Here is a 7,869-nt window from a genome sequence, read left to right on the forward strand (position 1 = left end):
TTTGCATAGTGTCTTGCATAGTGTCTCAGAAGTTTCAATGAGTTTTACTGTCATTGTCATTAACTTTAACAAATTTTAAAATTTCGTATTTCTTCTGTGACCCATTAGTTGTTTAGCACTGTGCTGGTAAATTTCCAGGAACTTCTGCCATTTCTAAGATTTCTTCCGTCAATGATTTGTATTTTCATTGCACAGTGGTCTGATAGTATGCATGGGATACTTTGTGGACTAGTATGTGATATATATTGGAAAAACTACCATGTGCTTCTGAAAAGAATTTGTACTCTGACACAGAGACCTGGAGTAATCTATATATTCATTAAGTCCATATCTTCAAGGGTGTGGTTCAGTTGTGAAATGTCTTCATATTTTTTGTTTAGTTGATCTATCTTTTTGTGAAAGTGAAGTATTAAAATTCCAGACTATGATTGTGTTAGTGTCTTTTGATCTTTTAATTTGGCAGTTTTCCTTCTATGTAGATAGATGCTCTAGTATTTGGTGCATATATATTTATCAGTGTTATCAGTTTTTTTAAGTATGGCCATTTTCACTATATTAGTTCTTCTTATTAAAAATGAGATATTTTTCCATTTTCTGTTATCCTCTTCAATCTCCATTTTTAGAGTACTGTAGTTTTCAATATAGAGGGTTTTACTATGATCATTAGGTTGATTTTTAATTATTTAATTTTATTTTGATGCTACTCTGCAAGGTTTTTCTCTCAGTGAGTTTGTCATTTTTATATAGAAATGCTATTGATTTTTTATGCTATTGATTTTTGAAAGTTTACTTTGTATCCAGATATGCTACTAAATATGGTTATTAAATCTAAAAGTCTTTTGGTGGAGTTTATAGGGTCTTCTATGTAGAGAATCATGTCATCTATAAATAATGATAATTTAACATCTTACTTTCCTGTTTTATCCTTTTAAATTCTTTCTCTTGTGTAATTGCTCTGGCTAATGTATATAGAAATATATTGACTATGAGTGGTGACAATGGATATGCTATTCTTGTTCCTGATTTTAGACTAAAAGATTTCAGTCTTGAGTGTTTAGTATGATGTTGACTATGGGCTTGTAATGCATAGCTTTTATCAGATTGAAGTAAAGACCACCTATTTCAGTTTTCTGCAGGATTTTTTTAAATCACGAATGGATGTTGGACTTTGTAAAATGCTTTTTTGCATCTAGTGAGATGCTCATGTGGATTTTGTCCGTGACTCTGTTGATAGAGCATATTACATTTATTGATTTGTGTATGTTGAACTATCCATGCATCCCTGGGATGAAACTTATTTAGTCATGGTGTATAATCTTCTTGATGATTTCCTGCATTCATCTTGCCACTATCTTATTGACCATTTTTTAATCTATGTTCATTAGGGGGCTTGACCTTTTGAGATGCTCTTTATAAAAGAACATCTTTTTTATTGTTGGATGCCTCTCTTGTTTAGGTATCAAGGTAATGCTTGCTCCCAGGGATGAGTTTAGGAGTACTGATTCCTTTTAAATTTCATTAAGGAGTTTGAGGAGTAGCAGTGTTAGATCTTGTCTAAAATTTTCTACAATTTATCAGAGCATCTATCAAGATCTGGGCTTTTTCTGCTGGTAATTTTTAATTACATTTTCAAAATCATTGACTTATATCAGGTTATTTAGAATTTTTATACCTTCTTAATTCAGTTGCAGTAAGTAATATATATCTAATAATCTGTCTATTCCTTCTATGTTTTTTGTCTTATTAGAATACAGGTTTTTCAAGTAGTTATTGGTGATCTTCTGGATTTCTGTAGAATCTGTAATGATTTTACCATTTTCCTTCTTATTTGCATGGATTTGAGTCTTTCTTTTTTTAACTAAGTTTGCCTAAATGTTTGCCACATTTATTTAAACTTTCAAATAACTGATTATTTGATTAATTAATTTTTGTATTGTTTTCTTAGACTATATTTCATTAATTTCTGATCTGATTTGTGTAATTTCTTCCCTCATACAAGTTTTGGTCTTCACTTGCTCTTTCTCTAGAAGCTTGAGGTTCAACATTATGTTGTTTTTTTGGGGGATTTCTCTGGTTTTCTCATGAGAATTTACAACTATAATTTGCCTTTATAGAATTGCTTTCATTGCATCTTACAAATTCTAATATGTTGCATTGACCTTATCATTCAGTTGTAGAAACGTTTTAACTTCATATGGGACCCACTGCTCCTTCAGGTGTCCATTATTTATTTTCTAAGGGTATATATTTTGTGGTTTCTTTGTCAGGGATTTCCAATTTCATTTCCCTATGATTTGATAATAAGCATTACATAATTTCAATTCTTTTGTAATTACTTAAGCATGCTCTGTGAGTAAGTATGTGGTCTATTTTGGAGAAAGTCCCTTGTGCTGCTGACAAAAACTTTTGTTGTTTGTTGGAACATTCAGTAGGTATCTACATAGTTGATTTGCTCAAAGTTTTGATTCAGTTCTGGTATTTCTTTGTTAATTTGTCTGTTTAGTTGATCTATCTATTTGAGAGAGTAGAACTTTGGGGTTCCCCAATAGAATTGTATTAGTGCTTATCTGATTTTTATATCCATTAGTGTTTGTTTTAGTCAATTGGATAGGTTGGCATTTGGTGCATATATATATTTATGAGTATTATTTCTTTCTCTTGCGTCATTCCCTGAACAAGTATGTAGTGACCCTGTTCTAACCAGTCTTGATTTGAAATCTACTTTGTCCCAAGATAGAATAGCTATTGTCCCTGTTTTCTGGGTTCCTGCTGCATATTTTTTTCCCTCCTTTTACTTTCAGTCTGTGACTTTCGAGTTAAATGTTTCTTATATGCATTGTATTGTTGAATCTTGCTTCTTGATCCATTTTGCCATCCTGTTTCTTTTTATTTGTGAATTGAGACTATTACATAGGTTGTTATAACCGGTAGATATTGACTTGTCTTTGTCAACATATTATCGTTTGTGATTCCCTTCCCCTTCTAATTTCTTGACTTGCCTGGTGGAGTCATTCTATTAGGGAACATGGAATTGTTGCCTTTATTTTCTTTTTCGGAATAGCTTTCAGAACTTGTTGGAATGTTGGTTTGGTGGTCATGAATTTTGTTAGGTCTTCTTTATCCCAGAAGTATCATATATCTCTGTCACTTTTGCAAGATAATTTTGTGAGATATATCAGTTTGAGTTGGATGTTGTTTTCTTTTAGGGCTTGACATATTTCATTCTAAGCTCTCCTTGACTCAGGGTTAGAAAAATCCGCTATGTTGTGAAGTCGGCTGTGATTCTGATGGGCTTTTCATTATGTGTGATTTGTTTCTTTTCTCCAATAACTTTCAATTCTGTTCTTATGTTGAGTTTCTGGGATGTTGACCAATATATGCCTTCATGTAGTTTTCTTTTTTCTGATCATGGATATTTGAAATTCTATATGCTATACTTACCTATATCAAACTCTTTTTCCACACTTGTAAAGTATTCTGCTATTACTTTTGTGAACAGGTTTTTGATGTTCTTTGTGATGTCTTCTGATTTTTCTTTGATTCTTATTAATCTTATGTTATTCTTCTTTGCATCCTCTAGCAAGTAGTGGATTGATTTTTTCATGATCCCTTGCTATTTTAAGTAATCTTTTATTTGGTAATTGCTAAGTGTAATCTTTTCTTCTATATCTTACATTCTGTATTCACATTGGGTGATTCTGCATATACTTTTGATGGAAATTTTAATCTCCATCGTATCTGAATGTGCTTTATGGTGTCCAGAATTTTCAAATCTATGGGTGTTCAGGCTCAACATAATGTCTTTTTGTATGGTAGGGACCTGAGTCATTTACCTTATAACATGCTAAGTGTCTCTTCCCAGCCTTCCCATAGTTCCCTGACTATGGGAATGTATCATGATTGACCCTCATGCAGTCACTGTGATAGATTTACACTGGAAGCCCTGAGATGAAGCCAACTCACAGCTTCTCTGAGTTTCTTGGGTAATTCAATCTCTCTCTAAGTGGCATCTGATCAAGCAGGCTTTCCTGGGGATACAGCATTCATGTGGACTGGAGTCACTCACCAGCTGTTATAGCATATAGCATCCATTGCTCTGTTCCACTAGAGTGTTTCTTCCTCGTGGCCTATACCATTGCCTGTTTATTGCTGTGGTTCTACAAATTCTGCCTTCCTTTCTTATGCCATGATACAGGAGCCAGAGAGAAAATGCATATTGCTTATTCCTGTTTTGAGACTGTGGTCTGTCTCAATTTCTCTGTAAGCTCCTTTTTTCCCTTGCTATCCTTCTTCCTGCCCAGTGATTCACTGCTTTCCTTCATTTTATCTTTTGAATCTTTGCAATTTAATTTTTAAGTGAGCTTTATTAGTATACTATAGATATACATAAGGATCATATTCATCATAGGGAATTTGTACTTGCACATAATGTATCTTGATTATTCTTTTTTCCCCATCTCCTCTCCTCCCTTCAAACCCTCTTGTCTCCCTAATTTACAAAACATTTGTTTCATTTATTTCCATTTTATTTTTTCCTTCCTTCCTTTGCTTTTTTTTTTGTATTTTAGGGAAGGGTCTATAGGGTGTTCAGGGTCTCACTACTTGATCGGACTCATAGTGATCCGCCTGTTTACAGCCTCCTAAGAGCTGGGATTACAGGAGCACACCATCATGCCCAGTCTCAATTGCTGTCTCAGTGTGCCCCGGGGGTGGGGCTGGCAAGACAGGCCCAGGGATTGAACTTCTGCCCTTTGCTTGCTTGAAGGTGCTATAATCTGCTGAGCTAGTTGGCTGGCCCTTTCCTTTCCCTTTTCACCCTCTTTTGTTCCCCTTCTCATTTGAATCTTTCATTTTTATTTACCAATATCTGGTATACATTTTTGTCCTCATTTACCTATTTTTTTCTCACACCAGAGAATGAATGCAACATTTAAACATGTATGTCCAATTTATTTCACTTGAGTATGGTTTCAAATTGCATCCATTTACCTATATATGTCTCACATTTATATTTCTTTATGTCAGAATAGTCCTCTCCATAAAAAGCACATTGATTTATACATTCCAAACTCTGTATTTTTTTTAAGCCTGAGTTTTTATTTGTGAGTGTCTGGATTCCAAATCTTACAGAGTACGACTTGTTGCTTCTTCTTGCTCCATCATCTTCTGGAAGTGCTCCCATAACTCTTCTTTATATTATCCTGATGTCAATTCAAGACTTTGATTGAGAAGTTTTATGTTGTCATGTTATCAAGAGCAATTTAGCTTTCTACCATTGGACGTCCTTTTCTATATCAAAAATTGATTTATTAATATTTGTTTATTTTTCCAGTGTCTCTTATTCTATCAACATAAGAATACTAGCAAAAACTATGAGATATATTTTTTTCCTTTCCCACCAGTTTCTGTGAGGAAGGGTCTATATCTGTAGCAGTTCAAAATATTCCTCTTCAGAATGTAAAAGTGGAAAAATTAGTTTTGATTTTAAAAATAATTTTTAAAACCAGTGTTTTACATATACATAGTATTTATTGTTTACTGTGAACATCATCCCCCCAGAATTCAAAGACCCAATCCAAAAATGGGTATCTGAGATGAACAAATACAAATGGTAAATGAATATATGAAAAATGTTCAACATAATTTGTCAGTGAAGAAATGCAAATTAAAACAACACTGAGATTCCATCTCAGGCCAGAAAAAATGGCTATCAACAAGTCAACTAATAACAAATGTTGGAGAGGCTGTGGGGAAAAAGGAACCCTTCTCCACTGTTGGTGGGAGTGGAAGTTGGTAAAACCTCTATTGAAATCAGTATGGAGACTCCTCAAGAAACTAGGTTTTGAAACTCCATTTAAACCAGGTATTCCCCTTCTGGGTGTTTTCCCAAAAGAATTAAAAGCATCACGACAGTGATATATGTGCACCCATGTTTATAGCAGCACAATTTGTCATAGAAAAATCTTGGAAACAGCTCAAATGCCCATCAACTGAAGAATGGATAAAAAAGATGTCTTGTCATACAATAGAATATTACTCAGCTATAAAGAAAGATAAATTTGATGGTTTTATAGGTAAATGAATGCAACTAGAGGCTATACCCATATGTGAAATAAATTATTATTACTATTTTTGTATTAGGACAGGGTGTACAGGGTCTCACTGCATAGATCGGACTTGTAGTGATCCTCCTGTTTACAGCCTCCCAAGTGCTGGGATTACAGGCTCACGCCACCATGCCCCGTCTCAATCCCTTGTCTCAACATGTCCCGGGGGTGGTGCTGGCACAGCAGGCGTGGGGTTTGAACCCCTGGACCCTGTTCCTGCTTGCTGGTGCTTTTTTTTTTCTTTTCAAAGTTTTATTGATAAACATATAGCAATGAGACAGTTTCAAATCAAATCGAAAGTACAGTTTCAACAAATAATACACTGCATATATTCTTCTCAGTGGTTAATTGCTGTACAAGATGCAGACTTGTGATCCTATTTACAAACACCATTAGAAAAATCATTCTATTCATTAAGAGAATGCAACTATATATCTATCCCAACCACTTTGAATACACAGATACAAAATGGACATTCATAGTTATACCCCAATTTTTTTTTAAGTTCCGTTGTTGAATATTATAGGTGTGTAAACTCAGCAAAATATTCCAAAAGAGTACAGAAGCCCATAATAGCATTGGGTCTTCTGTTTAATTGGCAATGTCAGAAATTATTGACGTGAGTCCCCCACAGTTGCTGGTGCTTTAATCTGATGGGCTATTTGGCCAGCCCATGAAATAAGTTGGACCTGAATTTGTAAACATCATTTTGTTTCCCTAGTTTAAGAACCTGAAAAGACAAATAAGATCTGAAAGGTACAATAGATATAGTAAAATGGAAAGAAGATGAACATAAGGAATAAACAACTGAGATGAGGGAAAGGAGAAAAGATAGGAAAAAAAAGGGGGGGGGCAATCATGTAAATATATACACAGAACAGCTAAGATGATTGTACTACAAATTTCTATCTGTTTTTTGAAAGTGGCCACTAATGCTTAAAATTTTTACCTTTACCAATTTTGTATGCTGATATCTGTAATCTGAGCAACTATATTGAAGACAGCAATATGCAGTATAGCAACCACTGCTGAATCCCTTTCATGTCTTTAAAAAATGTGTACAATTTCTAATGTCTTATCTATTTTTTATGTTCTCCTTAATATAAATTAAAAACAAAGGAGAAGGAAAAAATTAGGGTTTATTAGAAGGAAAAATTAATGTTTAATTGTTTGATCAATCTTGCATGCCTATATCTGGTAACCTGAGCAATGAATTTGATGATAACAATACCATTATTAATTTCCTCTTCTTGTCTTGAAATTCTGTGCCATTTTATTTGTTTCATGTTGATTTGCTTTTGTCCTTTTTCTTGTTATTTTTTCCTCCTTAAAATAAAATTTAAGGAAAAAAATACCCTGTGAAGTCCTTATGCACATTAATTCATTTATTTATTTTACTGTTGAGCATATAAACAAGGAGGCTCAGGAAGGTTAAGTAGCTTGTCCAAAGTCACACAGTTGGTATTTGAACTCAGGTTAGCATGGCTATAAATTCCACTAATTTAATAATATGCTGTAGTACCTCTCTTGTTAATATTCGTTACTCATAGTCTATATTAAACATTTGCCAATGTGGTAGTGTCAAATGCTTCAGAATTCAGACAGAAGTCTAAATTTGTTCTCTCGTGAGTGATGCAATCTTGGGGAAACCTACACCATTTAAGTGAATGAATGAATAAAAGATTGGCTAACACACCTTGTAGGAATGTGGTGAAGATTAGAAGCAAAGAGGCCCAAAGGAGAGTCACATGGGGAGAAGACA

Source organism: Octodon degus, unplaced genomic scaffold, assembly GCF_000260255.1.
Source record: "Octodon degus isolate 3935 unplaced genomic scaffold, OctDeg1.0 scaffold00224, whole genome shotgun sequence".
Lineage (NCBI taxonomy): Eukaryota > Metazoa > Chordata > Mammalia > Rodentia > Octodontidae > Octodon > Octodon degus.